The sequence below is a fragment of the Melospiza melodia genome, chromosome 10, assembly GCF_035770615.1.
Source record: "Melospiza melodia melodia isolate bMelMel2 chromosome 10, bMelMel2.pri, whole genome shotgun sequence".
Taxonomy (NCBI): domain Eukaryota; kingdom Metazoa; phylum Chordata; class Aves; order Passeriformes; family Passerellidae; genus Melospiza; species Melospiza melodia.
The window spans coordinates 13549123-13569639 of record NC_086203.1 but is presented as its reverse complement, the minus strand read 5'-3'; the positions used below and the strand labels follow the sequence as shown (position 1 = coordinate 13569639).

The 20517-nt window shown below is 42.0% G+C and overlaps 1 protein-coding gene across 9 annotated transcripts in view; it reads left to right on the top strand.

Moving 5' to 3' along the window:
* Positions 1 to 20517, top strand: part of ATP2B2 (ATPase plasma membrane Ca2+ transporting 2) — a 407966-nt gene that overhangs the window by 125341 nt on the left and 262108 nt on the right. For all 9 annotated transcript variants that reach the window (XM_063164432.1, XM_063164430.1, XM_063164426.1 and 6 more), the window contains exon 3: positions 11979 to 12078. The gene's annotated coding sequence lies outside the window, so the exon portion shown is untranslated. The remainder of the gene's footprint in view (positions 1 to 11978; positions 12079 to 20517) is intronic.

The following is a 20517-nucleotide window of genomic DNA, read 5'->3' as shown; positions in this document are numbered from 1 at the left end:
CTTTCCAAATAGCTGCTTGGTGTCTGGGTACCTTCACTAGAGCAGAATTTCTTCATGACCTTCCTGCCTTTCCTTCCCAGCTATAAAACCTTTGCAGAGAAACGTAGGCCTGACACTTCCAGCCAAAACTTCCTCTGTAAAAAACATGGGATTGCTTCAAGAATTGCTTCAAGAGCAAATCCTGGAGCTGCTGTTGGAGCTGCCTGTGAGGGACTCAATAACCCCCTGATGTGTGACTGATGCAGACATCTTTTATGAAAAATCTTTTCTTTAGGATTTAGAGCTGGCTCTCTCTCTCTGTCCGAGCCACAGACCTTTGTTTTCATTCTTTCCTTTCTGTTCGTAGCTTAGCTAGCCTTCTGAGATGAAACTTTTCCTTCTATTCTTTTTTAGTATAGTTTTAGTGTAATGTACATCATAAAATAATAAATCAAGCCTTCTGAACATGGAGTCAGCATTCTCGTCTCTTCCCTCACCTGAAAACCCCTGTGACCGCCGTCACACTCCCCCTGCTCTCCAGCCACGCTGGGCTGATAACCACAGGAATTCCTGTGCCCAGACAGAGCTGCAGCTTCTTCCCAGCAGGCTGCAAGGGACAGGGAAAAGCCACAGCCTGCTTCTCACTGGTTTTGCTGTGCCAAGCTGGATATTCCATGTGCCAGCTGGGGATAAATTAACCATGATGGTCTGGGGACCTTCCTGTCTGCTCCCTGCAGGTAGACCACAGCTCTGTGTCCTGCCTGGGGGAGCTGACACACCTCCCACTGCTGCTCTCAGGGTGCCTTTTTGTACCTTGCATGTACCTTTTAAATGTCTTTTCCTCCTGGAACAAGGTCAGGAGGGTTATTTTTTCATATGCCCCATTATTAGATTTCTTCACCTCATTTACAGCAAACCCTTGAGGAGTTAAGCAGATAAGGAAATCCTGCAGGATATGGAAGATTTTTTTTTTTTAAATTTTAGGTGCTAATTTTAAAGGAACAGACATTTGGGCAGGTATTATAACTTGTACAGAGACTCTTTCAAGTACAAGAAATCTGGAACTGCCACTGTTACAGAGGCAAATAAAATCTGGGGTTTTTTTCCTAAGCCAGGTTGAATTAATTGGAAAGAAATGAACCCATTATTTCTGACTGATTCAGATGGGCTTAGGAAGGAGATTTTGAAGGTTGGTAATTCTGAGAGAGGAATAGGATGGCATTTTGCATGAAATATCTAAATGATTATCAGTGATTGCAATATCCAAGTCAGGCTGATGAGCTCTGTGCAAGGCCATCATTTAGCAATCTGCAGCAGCTCACTGAGCAGTTGGTGCTTTATTGGTGGCTTTGGGTAATTGTGTGAGGGAAAGAAGGGTTGGAGAGCACACAGAAATGGCTGCAAAGAGGGAGGAGACAATGAAAACTGCCTTGGTCTCAAGGAAGCTTTGCAGAGAACCTTTTAAACCCATCTATCACAGTTATTCACGCACTGCTGGTGCTGCAGTGTCCACGATGTGCTGCTTTAGACACCCACGGTGGCAAAGGCTGGAAAAGCACCACAACCAGGGTGACTCTGGGCTGACTCTCTGAAAATGGGTGAGCTCTCAGCTCTCTGGGAGGATGCTGCTGCTCAGGGCTGGGAGAGTGCCCTGCTTTGCCAGGGAAATGGTGTCAAACCCTTCCTGCAATCTGTGGTATTTTCTGGGACCCCAGGATGAAGGAGGAATTGATGAATCTGACTCCATGTTCTTAGAAGGCTAATTTATTATTATATTATATTATAATTTATTATTTTATGGTATTATATTAAAAGAATGCTATACTAAAACTATGTTAAAGAATAGAGAAAGGATACAGACAGAAGGCTACAAAGAATAATGATGAAAAGTCATGACTCCTTCCAGACTCCTGACACAGCTGGCTGTGATTGGTCATTAAGTCAAAACAATTCACATGAAACCAATCAAACAATGACCAGTTGGATAAACAATCTCCAAACCACATTCCAGAGAAACAAAACACAGGAGAAGCAAAACGAGATAATTATTGTTTTTCCTTTTTTTCTGAGGTTTCTCAGCTTCCCAGGAGAATAATCCTGGGCAAGGGGATTTTTCAGAATATGTGAGAGTGACAACAATCCACAGTGCAAATCAACTCATGTGGGGCTCCCTCCTCCAAGTGGCCTTTTCAGTTCACTTGACTGGAGTTGGAGGGAGATGAGTTTTAAACTCTGTGCCTGCTTCTTCTTACATATATGGAGAGTCTGTCCTCTTTCTTTAGCTGCTCTGGATGCTATTGAGGGATTTATCTTATCTATTTTTATTCTTATGTATTTGCTAGATAAGAAGCAACAAGCGCTGCATCTGATATTTTCAAATCAGAGAGCAAAGAGTAAATATTTAATGTGATAAACAAGTATAAATACTGAATATAATGGGTTTGGATTTTTCCTTATGATGTTTTGGCTGCAGTTACTCAGATGCCCTCCTGCAAGGCTTCAATATGGATGGTGCTGCAGGATGGTGCTGCTCCTTCCCAGCATAATAATCCATATTTAATGTGTCACTGCTGAAATGATAATGTACACATATAGCTGCTGACAAATGTACCCCTTTTGTTTCCCAGAGTAACAAGTTGTCACACTGGTTTCATATTTATCCTCTCAGTCTCTGAAAATAATGAAAAATACTCTTGCAATCTCATTTACCCCTGGTAGAAGACAATTCTGAGAGCACCTGTCTTTCTCCCATCCCTGAACACCTGCTGGGAGGGTTTGTGCATCAGCTTTTCCTCCTGGAGAGTTTTCTCTCTTTGACTTTTTCTCAGCATCCCCAAAGAGAGTGTCACTCTGCCCTGAGCAGCGTGGGTGTGCCATTGTGCTTCCTCCAATCCACAGCCCCAAGAACGTTCCTGCCACCCAGCCACTGCCTCATTTTCCCACCTGCTCTCCCCTTAATTGCCATAAACTGCAGAATTACACTGCTACAAGGCTGGGTTAGCCCCTCAGGGCAGGGCTTTAAACACCAGCATGTACACATGGTTCTGGGCTTTACCCGTCCAAGCAGGGAGGTGCCTTTAAAACCCCTGAGCTTCCCTGGCTTGGGAGGACATGAAAGCTCATCCAGTGCCATGCCATCCATGGGCAGGGACAACTTCCACCATCCCAGGTGGCTCCAAGCCCCATCCAGCCTGGCCTTGGACACTTCCAGGGATCATGGAGCAGCCTCAACCTGTGCCAGGGGCTCCCCACCCAACCAGCCCTGCTGTGGGAGTTTTGTTCCTCCATCAGAAGTAACTCCAAACTTTCCCAGGATGGGGACACTCATACCTGTGTTGGTCTCTCCTTTGGTGCATGAGAAGTGTTAAACTCACAGAGTTTGGGTGGTTCCCCTGGGTGAGTCTCTCCTGTTAATGCTCACACACAGAAATTCCTGCATTATTACGTTTTTAGCATTATCACGTATCGGTTCCGCTTCGGTCCTGCTGAGCCTGAAAGCTAATCCAGATCCCAAAAGCAAGTCAATGCCAATAAAAAAAAAAAAAAAATTGACATTTACAACAGAATCTTCTATACAAATTGTTTATTTCATCCAAGCATGGAGCTGGATTAAAAACTGCTTAAAAATCCTGTTGCAGCTGGCTACTCAAATGATGCTTTGGTAAGGCTGACAAGGACTTGGGTGCTCAAACAATGCCTGGGGACAGGTGGCCCCTGCAGCTTGATGGGCTTCTTAAAATCACTTAAAACTGAAAGTTTGCAGAAAGAATTTAAGATTAACTGCACTGGCAGCAATTAATGGAACTGTCTTAAACATCTTTGTGTGAGGTAGAGGCTGAATCCCAATCTCCCTCCTCCTTCCTTGGGCTTTTGGCATCAGAGCTCAGAAACAATGCTCTGTTTCTTTTGTCTTGATCATTTTTCTCTCAAATAGTTTTCCTCCAGGACTTTACTTCCATTATTTCCATATCCATTCGAAATTTATGCCTTCCAGCTGAAATTTTTACAGTGCCTAAATCAAAATGGCCCCATTATAAACTTATAGCCAGTTTGGTAATGTAACAACTTAATATTGTTATATAAACATGTTTCCTGCAAGAAAATTTGTTTTGAGTGAAACCATATGCACATGTTAATGGGAAATATTTTTCACACTTCTGCTTTTTTGCCATTCTTTGTATTTGTCTAAATACTTATTAATAGCATCCTTCTGAAACTTCTCTGATGAGACCATACAGCAGATTATTTTGAAGCTGTAACTGGAGTACAATTTTAAATGTCTTGGATGTGATTCCAAACAGAGCTGTACAAGAGTAAAATAACATGCAGTCCTTGATTGATTATATAGCTGTAATTATACTTAGGGACTGATATTATATAAACCACTGGAGCAAAGCTCCCTCCATACATAAACCTTCATTTGCTGGTTTATGTGTAAATCAATCCATAAGGGCTTCTCACTGTGGAGCTTCTGCTGGGGAGCTTGATGGAGTGATTTTTATTTGAGTTCACATTGTGCTCTTTGGAGAGGTTGCAGCTCTCATTTGGACTCCTTCCCACCTTTTTCCTACAGTGAAGCAGTTGCAATACTTTAGGGGAGGTTGAAGTTGTGAATTTTGACAGGTTTGAGGTAACCTCCATTACTTTCCAACACGACACTGCATTTTGTTTATCCTGTAAATCATGTCTCCGAGGAAGATCTGCTTGGCAAGCAATGCTTCCTGGAGCTTGGTGTCTCACACCTTGGTTTCCTGGGAAATTTAGTTCAGATGATTGTTTAGCTGTCAGCATTGGCTGTCCACTTGATTTTAAAAATATTGCTTCACCCTCAAGAGGTTTCTGACCAACCTACAGGCAGTGGATTGTGGGTTAGGGATGGTTGGGGTCGAGAGGGACCTTAAGATCATCTCACTCCACTATCCACCATCCCAGGGTGCTCCAAACCCCATCCAGCCTGGGCTTGGGCACTGCCAGGGATCCAGGAGCAGCCACAGCTGCTCTGGGCACCTGTGCCAGGGCCTCAACACCCTCACAGCCAGTAATTCCTTCCCAATATCCAATTTACCTTTGCCTCTGTTGGTTTGCAGCCCTCCCCTCTTGTTCCCTGTCCCTCTTCAACTCTCCTGGGCCCCTTTAGTCCCTGGAAGTGGCTCTGAGCTCTCCCTGGAGCCTTCTCCAGGCTGTCTCCATAGAAGAGGTGACAAATATTTGACTGGTCTTTGCTCTGTGTGGTTGTGTGAAAATGAGAGGGATGTTGTCCCGTGTCAGGCCATGTTTCGTGTCACATTTTATCCCAGCCTCACTTCTGAGGGGAGGCGATCAGCTCAGAGCTCCCCTATTTGAGCAGTAAATGTAGTAAATTTGTTTTTTCAGGTGTTTATTGTGTTGTGGGGACTTGTGTTGAAACTCATCTCCTGCCATAATGTCCACCCACAGCTGGAAAGGCCTTTTCACTCTTCTCCATGGCTGCCTCTCCTCACTTCACTGGAAGAACTTTGCCCTTCCCTTGGCTCTGCTGCTTTTCCCTTTTCCATGTCAAATTCCCTGGAGAATGTGCAATGTTCTTCCCTCTCTGCAGGGAGAAATGAGCTCTGGTTCCCCAGATATTTTCACAGATTTTTCTGAAAAGCAAAGGCCTTCTGTATTATCTCATAGTGCCTTAGTTTTCATGTGACTCCCTTTGTGGGTGACAGTTTGAAAAGCCTACAAATTTTTATTGGATTTTAATAGAAGCAAATATATGGATTTTCCCTCATCACATGTAGCAGGTTTTGAGCCATGACTTCCCTTTACCAGAAAGAAAAAGTTTCTCCTTTTTTTATGAATAAAATATATTTATCTAAATATATATTATAGAATACATTATTTATTATATATATATTATATAATTTAAAATAAATATATTGTAAAATATATTTATTATAAATATTCTAAATATTTATTATAAATATATTAAAATATACTATACAATATATTATTTGTTATCTAAATATGTATTATATAATATATAAATACAAATAAAATATCAAAACATATAAAATGATAGAGAAAATATGTATTTATAGACATAACATTTATATATTTGTATTTATTCCTATCTGTTTTAAATAATGATTATATTATCACTAGGTGCAATGATTTCTTTTTATTTTCCTGGTATAGGTGCTGGGATTGCTCATCTGTATGAGCAATATATAGAATATATTACTATATAATATAGTATATAATACTTCTATATCTGCTATAACTTAAAAGAAAAGAAAATAATGACCCTCCCACCTCTCTCTGCTGCTCCAGTTGTCTGCACTGAATAAATATCCCCTGTCTCCTGTTCAGTGTCAGCTGCTGCCTCTGTACAGCAGCTTCTTCTACACCAAGTTTGCTCCTTGCATTTTACACGCAAACTGATTTTCATAAAGTCATTACTGAAACCCTAAATGTGGCCTCAGGCTGTAAAACATCCTGAGTTTTGCTGGGTTTAATCTTTTGGATTTTATACTTTTGATACCTAACAGGTTTATTTTTCCCAAGTCCTCCTCCTCCTCCTGTATTTCTTTTTAATCCTGCTTTTCCATGCAACACTCCTTTGCATTTTTTCCCTCAAGTTTCTGCCCAGATGGAGAGTTTTATATGTTCTCAGCAGTCAGGTTTTGTTGTGCAGGGTTTTTAGCAGCAAGGTCAGTCCGCAGGAAGTTCTGTTATTCCTAATGAAGGATAGGTGGCACTCTTGTTATTTTTGTTTGGCTCCTGAAATAAATCAGGTGTATGTACTCTCTCAGATTTCTTTTTATAGAGTAAGTGCTTTAGAGAGTGATCTTGAACATGAAGAGGATTTGATTTTATTATTTTTTTTAAATGTGAACATGTACTTCAGTTGCCTGAGTCCGTGGCTGGATCACAGTACTCTCTAGGAAGGGAAAGTGTTATTTTCATGAAGACCTTAAGGAAGAATGCTCACCTATATGGCACTGCCTCATTTTACTTATAAAATTTTGGATTGTTTTTTCTATTTTCTTACTATTTATTAAGGCAATGAAGAAAGCCAGCAAAGCCTTTAATGTAATTTAAACTCCAGTTAATAATACCTTTATACTTTGTATTTTCTTGTTAGTTTGGGATTTGAAGCAGAGGCTTAAGTTGGCATGGTAATCCTGGCAGTGCACGTTAACAAGTCCCAAACAGTGCAGAGAGCCTTTATTCCTTAAAGCAGGGGAGTAAATCTGCCTTGCCCTAATTCTATCAATTCATTGTAAAATTGGAGAACTTTGTGAGTTTGTTTTCTCTCAGGCTCCGGAAATGTGAAGCACAGCACAGCCCATGATGGTGAGGTTTGATGTGTGTGGGGTGTTCTGGAGCTTTACAGGAAGTTTGGGATTCTGGGATATTTTCCCTCCTCAGATTCTGTGGAGGGGTTCCAACCTTGATGCTCTCTTGCTGCAAATCAGCTCCATGTCCTTGCTCCCCCATCCTTGGCCTCCTCTGGATGAGGCCAAATGCTCCGCTGACCTCAGCCCTGCTCCTCTGGATCCTCCTGTCAGTCCATGATTTCTGCTCCTGCTCTCCCCAGAAAGAGAAGATCTCTTGCCCCAAGGCGGAAAGGATGAGAAAAGTTTCCATCCTGCCTCTGTCCAAGAGTGTGAATCTCTCCCACGTGAACATCCAGATGCTCAGGATTTTGTGTTCTGGCCATGGGAACATCTCTGTGATGGGCTCATGGCCTTCTCCATGGCCTTCTCCGTGGCCTTCTCCATGGCCTTCTCCATGGCCTTCTCCGTGGCCTTCTCCGTGGCCTTCTCCATGGCCTTCTCCGTGGCCTTCTCCGTGGCCTTCTCCATGGCCTTCCCCATGGCCCCGGACTTTTCACAGAATCACAGAATTTCTAGGTTGGAAGAGACCTTTGAGATCATCGAGTCCAACCCATGTTCTAACACCTCAACTAGATCATGGCACCAAGAGCCACATCCAGTCTTTTTCTTTTCCAGGGAATTTCCCATCTGAAGCCCTCAAAGCAAAGCCCATTCCCAAGCTCTGAATGTCCTGTAAAGCTGCTTTGGTCGTGTGGTTTATATAGAAAGTTAAATAGGAAATGTGGAAGGAAAAGGAGATGTTGATTCCAGAAAAAAACCTCAAAACACTTGTGTAGATTTCATTGGACATTTCACAGGAGGTGCTACTCTCTAAGCATGGCATAATGTGCTTTGTGGCTTTTAATATTTTTTTTTCCAAGCTTAAATTTTAGTAAATTACAGTTTAGATTTCTGGACTTTATGCTGGGGTTCTATGAACTTAGATGAAAGCAAATCTCTCTTGAAAGAATTTCCAATCTAATTTAGTTTTTAGGTATCTTCACATTAAAATATTTAGTTAGTATATGCTCACTAGGGAAAGAGTGCTTGATTTTAATTTTCATGATGATTGGATTATGGAACTAAAAGTTGATTGAAGAAGTTATTTTGTTTTATTGGTTGAGGGAACATAACTCGGCAGTTTATTTTGCAGTTTATATTTTTGGTGCCATCTCACGTAACACAGGCTTGTGTATTACTCATCCTTCCCTTCTCCTGCAAAGCCTTTTGGATTTTTTATTTCTCTTTTTAATTTCAATACCCTGGAGTGTTTGAATTGAAGAGTCTCAAATAAAAATCTATTTTGGGGCAGGAAGTTTTCTTGATGTTTTGGATAACATTTACTTCTACTTTCTAATGCCAAATCATCTTTCAGGCTGATGCCATTAAGGCAGAGAATTTTGTGGTTTGTATAATAATACAAGTCCCAAATGGTGGCAGTTATTGAAGTTAACACTTTTTGCCCAACTGTGGGAGTACCAGCATCTTTGAAAGATTCCAATTTTGGTTCTTATTTATGCTTGACATTTAATGTGCTTGACATTCTGATTATTTTACACCTACCTAATTTCTTCTAGCTCCAGGGATAATGACAATATTTTAAGCATCTGTGAAGTGTAGCTGTGTGTTATGGAGCAGGTGCAAGGCTACAAATGGAAGGAAAAAGTCCCTAAACTATTTCTGGAATCATTGTTTCTTTTGTGTTGCATATCTCAGGGTCAGGTAGAGTTTCTCACCAGCTTGGTGTGGTTACCAGTATTAGCTTTACTAATATTTCATATCCTGTTATTTAGCCATATGCCTATCTGTGTGTGTATAGATATAAATAAATCAAATAATGTGGACTGGGTGCTCACATGGTGTCCTTTGTGATCTAGGGGCAAGGAATTAGAGAGAGAGTTCTCCAAGTTGTTACTGGAGATTTATATTTTCCCTAAATTTTGAATTAAAAGAACATATTATAAATTTCAGCCCTTTAAACTGAGCTCATGTGTCCGTGGCACACCTTTAGTGTAGAGCTTAGAACTGTGTCTTGGTTTATAGATAATTGGGATATAACCAGATAAATGAAAATATATGGCAAAAAAATTACCCAAATGAATGTAAGTACACTCTGTGTAAAGTCCTTCCTCTCCCTTTGCTAAGTAATTTTATTCATCTTTTTGAGTCATATTCCCATTTATTATGTGGTTCCCTGCAGTCATGTCAGGTTTTAGGCTCTTTTGAAAAGGTTAAATTGGTTATCAGGGAAAGAGGATGAAAAGAGTGGGAAACCCAAGTCCTTTACAGGAGTGCAGCTGGTGGCCACAAATTCCTTTTTCATGTACTGGGAATCTCCTGTTGCATTTGGCTGTTGACTACATTAGGAGTGACAGAGAAACCTTAAAATAGTTTATTTTACAGACCATGTGGGTACATGTTAAATACCTGCCCAAAACCATCACCATGGCCCAGCCAGGGGTCCTTGGAGCAGCCCTGACTGAATGGGTTTTAGGAACAATTAAAAAAATTCCTTTATTTTGCAATCTTGCCACCTGGTGGTATAGCCTGATAATAAATATTAGGTTAGAAACCTGTTCCAAAAGTCATCTTTTCTTTGGTAGACAGGGTGTTGAGACTGGGATTTCAGACTGGGTCCTACACAGGGTCCTGTTTGTAACAGGCAGGTTCAGGGTGTTCCTCCTCCACTGTGTGGGGCAGTGCAAGGCTGTGCATCCCTTGGCATTCAATAGCACAGAGGCTGCCTTGTCTTGGATGGGACCTTAAAGCTCATCCCATTCCATCCCTGCCATGGCAGGGACATTTTCCACCATCCCAGGTGCTCCCAGCCCTGTCCTGCCTGGCCTTGGGCACTGCCAGGGATGCAGGGGCAGCCACAGCAGCTCTGTGCACCCTGTGCCAGGGCCTGCCCACCCTCACTGGGAAGGATTTTTTCCCTAATGTCCCATCTAACCATAACGTCTGACAATGTAAAGCTATTCCCTATGTTCTGTCACTTGTAAATCATCTATCTCCATCTTTCCTGCAGCCCCTCCAGGCCCTGCAAGGCCACAATTCCATCACCCCAAAGCTTCTCCTGTGCAGGTGAACAATGCCAGCTGTGCCAGCCTTTGCTCCCAGCAGAGCTGCTCCATCCTCTGCCCATCCTGGGGCCTCCTCTGCTGCCTCCAGGTCCCTCCTGTGCTGGCCCAGGGCTGGGGCAGCTCTGCAGAATCCCCCCTGCCCTGCTCAGCCCAGGGCAGGGGATTTGGGGTCCCAGACATGGCTGGGGCATGTCCAGCCTCTCAGAAGCACTCTCACCTCTGAGTGCTTCTCCCCTGGGCTGCTCCATCTTTCCATGCCCCAAAATCAGCTCCCTGATTTCCACAGCCATGAGGGGAGAGGAAGCCTGGGGATGTTTTGTGGTCCTGGAACTCTGTTGTGCATTAACATTCACAATACATTTGAAATGTGGTTTATAAGGGAATGGTGTCCATGTCCTGCAAGTCCCAGGTAAATTGCACAAACTGAACTGAGCTAAATTAGAGTGAGAATATTTAAAGGATGTTGCTATGCCTCAAACAAATGCCATCAATATGGAACTGAAATGTGTTTGGATAGTTGGAATGTTCATTTGGGCAGGAGGTGGAGGCTGAATAAAGCCCATGACGTGCCAAACCTGGCAGAGCTGACACAGTGGCAGGACCATGGGGGAAGTCACTCCTTTATGCTAATCCAAGCTGAAGCAGATGTGATCCTACTGGTGTCTGCAGGGAAATCCTCATTTATAATGAAAGATGTTTTCACATGGTGTTCAAAGGGCCTTAAACAATCCAGTTTTTGCAAGCTGAACCCACACATGATTTACTGAGGGGTGTGATGAATTGGTCATTAGCTGGAGCTCACAAGGCAGAAGTGGATGTTTGCTCTCCCAGGAGGGTCCCCTCCAGCTCTGCCAGATGCTGTGGTTTGACACCAGAGGAACCCAATGTAATTCTGTGCTTGGGTCAGACATGGCATCCTGCTGGAGCACAGCAATCCCTTTCAGTATCAAAACATGAAAAATGGATTTATTTCTGTCTGTCCTTATAGTGTAAGGATGTGTTCCCTCATCCTGTCCAAGGAGGGCCCCTCCTTGCCCCTCATTCCCTGCACCTTCTTGAGCAGGGAGACTTTCATAGTCTCCTTATGAAAGCAGCCAGAATGTCACTTATTCACCATGACATCTCTGAGATGACCCTAAGACCTCTCAATTATTCCCTTCCAAGTTCTTATGTCATGCAAGGGAAAGCAGGGGAATGTCTCCCCTCTGCTCCTGCCCTCTCTGCTGGCCTTTCCCTCACACATGGAGTTTTAAGCCTCCAAAAACATTAAAAATCTCATTTATTTACAAATATGAGAGGCCAGAGTGCTACAGCTCTGATAAATGGGTAAACCAGATATCATTGGGACTGTGTTTTCAAGTTTTTAATTCACATCTTTGGTCACAGAGTTGGAACTTTTTAATCACTTGATTTTACTGCAAGATGTCCCTAACTATTTATGACACTGGATGTTTGCTCTTGGATCTGTTTCTCCTGTGGGGCATCCTTTAGATCAATCCTTGTTTGTTCTATTAATTTGCTTAATTCTCTGGGGTTTGTCAAGTCTAATTATCTTCTTTCTTTCTTCCAGTTTTGAAATCAAGATTGATTAGCCAACAGGAGAAGACCCAGCTGGTTATGTGACTCAGAACCCTGTTCATGAGGCACTTGCTTGTTTTTACAAGACAACTGTAAGTTGCTTCTTTTTCTTTTCCTCTATCAAATTAAAAAATCAACTCTTGTAACCTCATAGAAATTCTGGAACATTCTTGAGGAATTCATTTTGATTGGTAAAATCTTGAATTTTGGCTTGGTGATGCCAGGCAAGGACTGGACGTGCTCTATTCACTTTACCAGAGCTTTTTTTCTCACATAGTGATGGTTTTACATTTTTGAATTGTTTAAGGAGAGATTCCCTTGGTTGGGAAGATCAATCTGCTGTCTCTGTACGTTGTGCTATGTGACATGTGGGATCAGGGAATGTGACAAACCTGTTTGGAGGGCTCTGCTGTGGGTTGTGTGAGGAGATGCTGAATCCCAGCGTGGCAGTGGTGCAGGAGGAGTTGGCTCCTCTGTAAACAGAATTCTGCATTCTCCCAGGCCACCAGACCCTGGAGATTTGGACTAAAAAATCATTCCTCTGTACTTGATGTAGACAGGTGTTTTCCCACAATTATAAATTTTTTAAAATTTTTTTATTCATAAAGCAAACCCTCAATTTTACTCAAACTGGAATTTCTCAGGTAAAGTATCAGTTATAGTCTGGAATGCAGAAATGAAAGTTCCAGCAGTAACAGTGCATGGCTTAATTATTTTTTTTAATCTATACCATTAGCCATGTTTTATAAGCTCACCTTAATCAAATTATTAGAGCCAGGTGGAGTACTGATACATTTGTCACTGTGTTTGGTGGGGTGTGGATCTAATTTACCATTTTTCACTTGTGTGAAAATGCTCTGCCTTAGCAGTGATGAGACTTTAATTTCTGTAACCAGGTGGTGGGGGGTTCAATTATTGAATTTTGAAGCCATACATTTACAGGATGTTCTGCTTAGATGAGCAGGACTCCAGCCAGTGCTATTAGGTGTGGGGCAGCACCACATTATCTCCAGCTTTTCTTTAGTTATAACTGCACTGAAAGCCAGGCAGGCTGGGTTGGCTGAACTTCATAATCTTGTTAAAATGGCTTTGCCCAACTGCCACTGAATGTATAAAAATTCCACTGTTTTGTACAAGCTGGTATTTATTCTGAATTTTCTCTTGAATAGCAAGTGATTCTAGTGACTTGCAAGTGCATGAACAATCTGCATTTTCATTTGTTACCTTTCTTGTTGCTGAAGGTTCATTAACCAAGGAGGAAAAATGAGGTATAATGGTCAAACTGTTAGAGAAAAAAAGGGAAAATAGCACTCACCAGCAAGTGAGTTTTGGGCTTATGAAATAGTAGAACCAATAAAGAAAAATTAGTAAGTATTAACAGTGAAATGGAATTTTGTAGAGTGAAGTATAAGCTTAGTATTCATTTTTATGATTGCAAGGAGATGTCTGAGCAAATTTGCTTTATGACAACAATAAATATATTCCAAAAATATTGAGATTATTAGCAAGTTATCAGGGAAGAGAGAATCAGACTCTTTTTTCAGCAAGTAAATATGGAGAACAGAGAGATAACAATTGCACCCTGTTGCTTTGGGTGTCTGCTCACAGAACTCTCCCTCTCCTATGATGTGTGTGGAACAGACTTAAAGCTCAATAGGAGAAGCACAAAGAAATGAATAACTCAGATTAAAAGGCTTTGCTGGTTTTCTGTGGGTAATGAAGGAAACTCTCCATAGATTAGAGCTCTAAGTTCTGGGTAGCTGCTCTGCAGAATACTGCACAAACTTGTTTTAGATTAATTTTTCTATATTGTATATTGAAAAACCTGTTAGGAAGTTGATAAAAAAAATATATTATACAAAGTGGCACTTGCACAGATTCAATGCATTCAAAATATTATGTAATGTAAATGTGGAGAGAAATTTCACAAAGGTTTGCTCTCTTTTTCCACTGCTGATTTCCAGATGGATTTCCACTCAGGTGATGAGTGTACCTATAGTTCTCACCTCCATGTAAATGTTTGATAGTCTCTTCTAGCTAAAACCAACCCAACTTCTATCAAAATGTTCTAATGGGTGCCTGTATTTTTTTATTATAGAGCAGAATGAAAACATGGTCATAATGACTGTGTGGGCAACTGTGCCATCAAATATTGCAGCGTGCTCAGCATCACTTCTCCCTGACAGCAGCAGTTTGTCACTGGTGCTTTAATGAAGGTTTTAATAGGTGCCACAAGCTGTGCAGACCAAATATTGTGCTTGTCTTTCAAAGCAATACGGATCTGAGTTTCATTTCCCTCCCAAACTCTTAAAACAAGTAGTCTATAATCTATTTGTCAGACATTTAAATGTCTGTTAGAGACTGAAAAGCAAAGACAGACTTACTAGAGAGGAAACTTTCTTAGTCATTCAGCTATTAAAAAAGAAAAGCCTCCCAAGGTTTTTGTCCCTTTTTTTTTTTTTTTTTTTTTTTTTTTTGCAGAGAAATAAGCAGACTTTGAAATACTGTAATTTTCTCTATTTCTCAGTATAATAGTTTCAATTCCTGTTGTGGAAGGCAAGCTGCCAGGCACAACCACACAGTTCAGTGAGCTTGTGGAGATAAAAAAAATTGTAACTCCCCCCCAAAACAAACCTTCCTAGAGCCTTCAGTCTCTCCCATCCCATTCCAGGGTAAAAGGGGCTGAATCCCTGGATTGCTCAGTTTAACTTCCCTCCCAGCCAGAGCTGAGGCTGCACACATGGAAGGGGTTTCTGTTTGCACTGATGAACACGGAGCACCTGCTGTGGTCAGACCTTGGCAGGAGCTGCAGACAAGAGCCAGGAGGTCCCAGTGCTCTGGGAATGCTCTGGGAACGTGTCTGCTGAGCCCAGGAGCCCACAAGGATTTGCTCTTCTCCAAGGCAGCTGCAGGTGTTGTCCTCTCCTAAAGACGTTCCCATCCTTCCTGGATTTGTTTTGTCATCCCTGTGATTTATTTGAGTTATTAAGGAGATGCTTTGGGCTGTGCTGTTATTTCTGTGCTGCTCAGCACTGAAATGCCAGCTGGAGCTGGGGATGGAAAGCTGAAGGAGTGGTTTTATCTTGTGTAGCTGCACCTGCTTTCCCCTCCTGGCCTGTAATTGCAGGGCACTGGGAAGGCGCTGAGACTTTTCCAGTAGTGAGGACACCTTTGGCAAACAGCTTTTGTCACTTCTACACCTCCACTGGGGGCAAACAGTGAAGCATGGGGCTCCCCCCACTGCAATTCCCAGCACAAATTACCCAGCAGCTCATCCCAAACAATGAGAGATGTCAGCGAAGCCTGGTTTGCGAGTGGGATGTCAGAGACAGCACCATCCATCCTTCCACCCATCCCTCCATCCCTCATCCATGGATTCCACCCATCCATCCAATCCATCCATCCATCCATCCATCCATCCATCCATCCATCCATCCATCCATCCATCCATCCATCTATCCATCCATCCTTCCATCCATCCATCCATCCATCCATCCACCCATCCATCCATCCATCCATCCATCCATCCATCCATCCATCCATCCATCCATCCATCCAATCCATCCATCCTTCCTTCCATCCAATCCATCCACCCATCCACCCATCCATCCAATCCATCCATCCATCCTTCCATCCAATCCATCCATCCATCCTTCCATCCATCCAATCCATCCATCCATCCATCCATCCATCCATCCATCCATCCATCCATCCAATCCATCCATCCATCCTTCCATCCTTCCATCCATCCATCCAATCCATCCATCCATCCATCCATCCTTCCTTCCATCCAATCCATCCACCCATCCACCCATCCATCCAATCCATCCATCCATCCTTCCATCCAATCCATCCATCCATCCCATCCATCCTTCCATCCATCCATCCAATCCATCCATCCATCCATCCATCCATCCATCCATCCATCCATCCATCCACCCATCCATCCAATCCATCCATCCATCCAATCCATCCATCCTTCCTTCCATCCAATCCATCCACCCATCCACCCATCCATCCAATCCATCCATCCTTCCATCCATCCATCCATCCATCCATCCATCCATCCATCCATCCATCCATCCATCCATCCATCCACCCACCCATCCATCCCATCCATCCATCCAATCCATCCATCCACCCATCCATCCAATCCATCATTCCATCCATCCCTCCATCCCTCATCCATGGATTCCACCCATCCAGCCATCCACCCACCCATCCATCCATCCATCCATCCATGCACCCATCCAGTCCCTGCATTTCAAGGGGAAGAAGAGCCTGTTCCTTTTTCTGGCACTTGTGAATGTGATCATGCTCCTTCAGAGGGCTTGTGCAGAAGCAGAGCAGATCTGTGCCTACAAAAACCTGCACATTCATCTTCTCTGTGCACAAATAAATTAAATATATAAATATCTGTGAATGAATCTGAGCTCTTCCCTAGAGCTACCTGTACATTCATTTTCTCTGTGCACAACTAAATTAAATATATAAATATCTGTGAATGAATCTGAACTCTTCCTCCTTTGAAGAGCAAACTTCCTTTAATTAGTCTTTCCCTACTGTCTGATGTTAGTGACATTTATAATCATACAATTACTGCTTCATTTCAATTTTATGTTATTTTCAGAGGTCAGGAAGGGTGATATTCCAACATAACCATACTCAGTGAGAGGGTAACAGCTGAGAGGAGTTCTTGCACGGGGTTCTCATCAGTAGATCTTGAAGTGCGTTAGAAAAATATGGATTTTTATCCCTGTTTTAAAGGTGATGGGAACTGTGGCCCTCTGAGGCTGCCCAGCATGGCTGTGCAAACCTCTCCATGTGTTTTAGTGCCTCAACATCCCATCAGACTCCTGAGCAATATGTTAAAATACAATGTGGAAACACAAGAGCAAAAAAAAAAAAATTAATGGAATCTTAATGGAATAAAATTAGGATTTAAAAGAAAAAAACCTGAAAAAATTGAACATATTCCTTCTGAATTCTGTATTCTGATTTGGTTCAAATCATGTCTTGGACAGATTAACATGAAGTTATTACATAATGTCAGTTAATTTTCTAATTAATGAGTGTTACCCTGGGATTTGAGTAATTCTCACCTATTTTGGTGTGACCTGAGTGTTAAAAATGGCAAAGAGCCTCAGTGTCAGGGGCTGCTTTTCCTTTCCCTCTCTGGCAGAGGGAACAGAGTGTTTGTGCTCCCCAGGATTCCAAGGAACTGAGCAACTTTGGGGAGGAAAAGTCAGGCGAGACTTCAGTGCCTGTTCAAGGGACAGGAGGAAATGTATTTGATTTATATCAGTTTATAAATGCCAGCCTGGCCCTGCTTTGAGTTCTGTGTGGCTCTGGGAGCCAGGCAGAATAATTCCTGCCATGTCTAGCAAGTAAAGTTTCCATAGAATTTTCTTGCACAGTAGGACATGATTGAAAGATTTTATTTTTTAAATCACATTTTCATACTCTCTTACTAATTACTGTGTCATTATTATTTTTTTTCTTTGTTACTACTTTTGAAACACCTTTCTGATTTTAAAAATCTTTGGAAATGTTGAATGTAACTTAAAAGATAAGAGCTCAAAAGATAAGAGCTCACAGTAATGGCGGTACTTTTATAGTATTCATTTTATTATAATTTTTTATATATATATATATATATATATATATATATATATATATATATTAGTTTTGCATGTTGAGGATATTTATTTTTCCTGCTTTTTTAGTGGCTTTGCTTCACTCTCACCAGAAGAGCTGCTTTGAGGATTGTCAGGAAGCGTTAATTGTATGTTCTGAGTGTTTCTTTTTGAAAAAAGGCATTTTCAGGATTTCTGCACTGGCCACCTCTATAGGCACAATGGGAGCTCCTTGTAGGAGCTCTTGGACACATTTCCCTCTCTGAGGAAAGACAAAGTGCTCCAGGGAGCAGCTGCAGAGGAGAAATTCCTCCTGACTTGGGAGCAACCCTTGGTGATATCAATAAATTGCTTGTGATCAATAAGGAACTGCTGCCTACAAAGGGAAATTCCTGTGTGCTGTTTGTGCTGTAGGGTTTTCCTTGGCAGGCTCTTTGATGGTGCAGGGTTTGTAGATGTGTTCCTGGATTTTTACTGGCTTCTGGCTCTTCCCGGAGCCCACATTTCTGCTGGTTTCTCCTAATGCAGAGCATAGAAATGGGAGTTTTCTTAATGTGACACACACAGAGGGCTGAGCACAATTCAAATGCTAATATGTAGAAATCAAATCTCACAAAGGAGTGTGTTAACATTTGTCTTTATTCACACTCTATTTCAAAGGATGTGTGCCAAGCCTTCCCTGACACTCAGAGCATTTTACACTGTACAAGTTCACCCCTGAAAGGCAGAGAGAAGCATTTCCTTTTTGCATAGTTTAAGTCTTTTGATCCCAAGGAAAAGTGAATTTTTCCTCACGTGACCCCACCTGAGCCTGCTTTGCTGATTCCTCCACTTTCTCTTGCATTTCAGTGTTAAATTTCCCTTTTTAAGGGAGAAACTGAGCTGCATATATCCAACAGAGTCTGGATAAGGGATTTTTTTCCCCCCTTAGCTGATTCTATTGCTTTCCTGGGTGCTGGGAAGTCTCTCCTTGACTTTGGTGTTCTTTCCTCTCTTTTCCAGTTTTCCCTGCCAGTAAATCAGTCCGAGCTCCTCTCAGACAAAACACAAGTTCCTTTTTTCACCTGGTCCTTATTGGAAGGTGCATTGAGCTCAGAGATGCTGCCCATCTCTGTGTTTTGCCTGCTCTTGGTTGTGGCTGCTGGAATTCCCTTGAATTCAGGAGTTGTGCTCTCTCACAGCAGCCCAGTGGGTGAATTCCCTGTTTGCTGAGCCAGTCATTTCCCATTGCAATCCATTTTTCCCCTGGAGAATTGATCCGAGCCAGGGATACGAATGCCTATCCTGAATGGGTATTTGCTTCTGCCCAGCTTTTGCAGGGTTCTGTGATGCACTGCCCTTCCTGCAGGGCTTTTCCTGAGCTGGAAATTCCTTCAAATGCAGCTGGAGAGGAGTTTGTGACTGCTCCAGGATGGGACACCTTGGCCAGCTTCAGTTTTGGCCTTGACTTCAGGGTCCTACTTTGTCCCTTACTTGTCCCTGTCCTATTCCACAGCACAGGCATAGATTAATACAATGTGAAAACGCCAAGAAAAAAAAAAAAAAATGGAATCTTAATGGAAAAAAATTAGGAGTTAAAAAACCAAACCTTGAATTCTTTGGCTTCTCCATGCTTTGCACCATTTGGATGGATTGAGCAGCTTGTTCCTGAATCTCGTTTGAGATTTCCCCATAATCTCTCCCTGCAGATGTTGGTGCTTCAGTGCTCAGTGAAGTGATGCTTTGCTTTTTATGTTCTCAAGCAACACATGGTCTGCAGCCAGCTCCTGAAACTCACAAAGTATTTAAGAATGTGTTTAAATGCAAGGTCTTACAGAAAATGCAAATTTATTACTTGTCTCTTGATTCTCACCATAGATTTCTGGAGAGTGCTCTGAGGCTTTTTTTTATTGGTGCTATCACTACTTTGCCTTCTTGCTTATGCTGATTGTCTTTCTTTGCCAGAGCCCCTTAGCACTTGTTATCAGTAGCTACAATTTCCTGCCACCTGTGGTGGAATATATTTCTTCATTATGAGCTTTTTGCTGCTTCCTCAAGTTTTGTCTTTGATTAGCTGCTATGGAACTTTTACACATCATCATCACTTGTCCTGCAAAATTTGATTTTCTGATAAATATGAAAATTGCTGCTTCCAGCTTCTGTTGGCCCAGATCATTTAGTGCCAGTTCTGGAGCCAGCACTGACCTGAGCTGATGCTAAATCCAGTGTGAGAGAATGTGGTGGAAGGCTGGGTTTTGTAGGGTTTATTTGGGATTTTTGGTCGTGATTTTCCCCCCTTTCCTTAAAGTGAAAGAACGCTGGAAATTCCTAGTCTGGGATCAGTGACTTACCTGAGCTGGGCTGGAATTTAGCAGAGATCACAACTTTATAGTTGGAATGCGGTGAAAATTTTCTTAATCTTATTTGCAGCAACTTTACACCTCTGTTTTAGAATCTGTTATAATTTCAAGTATCTCTTTGTAAATGACAATGTTTAGCAGAGGTTTGCCACTTGCTGTAAAATCTTCTGGGAATGATGTGCTGTGAATCTTTCTGCCCAAAACCAAAAAGAAGAGAGCATAAATGACGTGAGCTCCTGGCTTTATAAATGCCAACATGGATCTTGTTTTTATCCATTAAATGGTTTTTTATGGATTCAGTTTTTTAAAAAAACACACTTTTAATTGCAGGAACAGCTGTCCAGCTTCTCCTCTGTAGCAGGTAGCTTCTTCTCTCCACCAGCATCATCTGGGATGAGGATAAAAACTGAGCTTATCAGAGTGTGATAAAAGGAGCATGTGTGTGTATGAAGGCAAATGTAAATTTCCAGCATCAAAAGGAGAACTTGGCAAGTGCAGATGTGTGGCTTAAACACAGTAGGAGGAGAGGGAAGGGAGGGTTTTGTTCCTTTGTGCT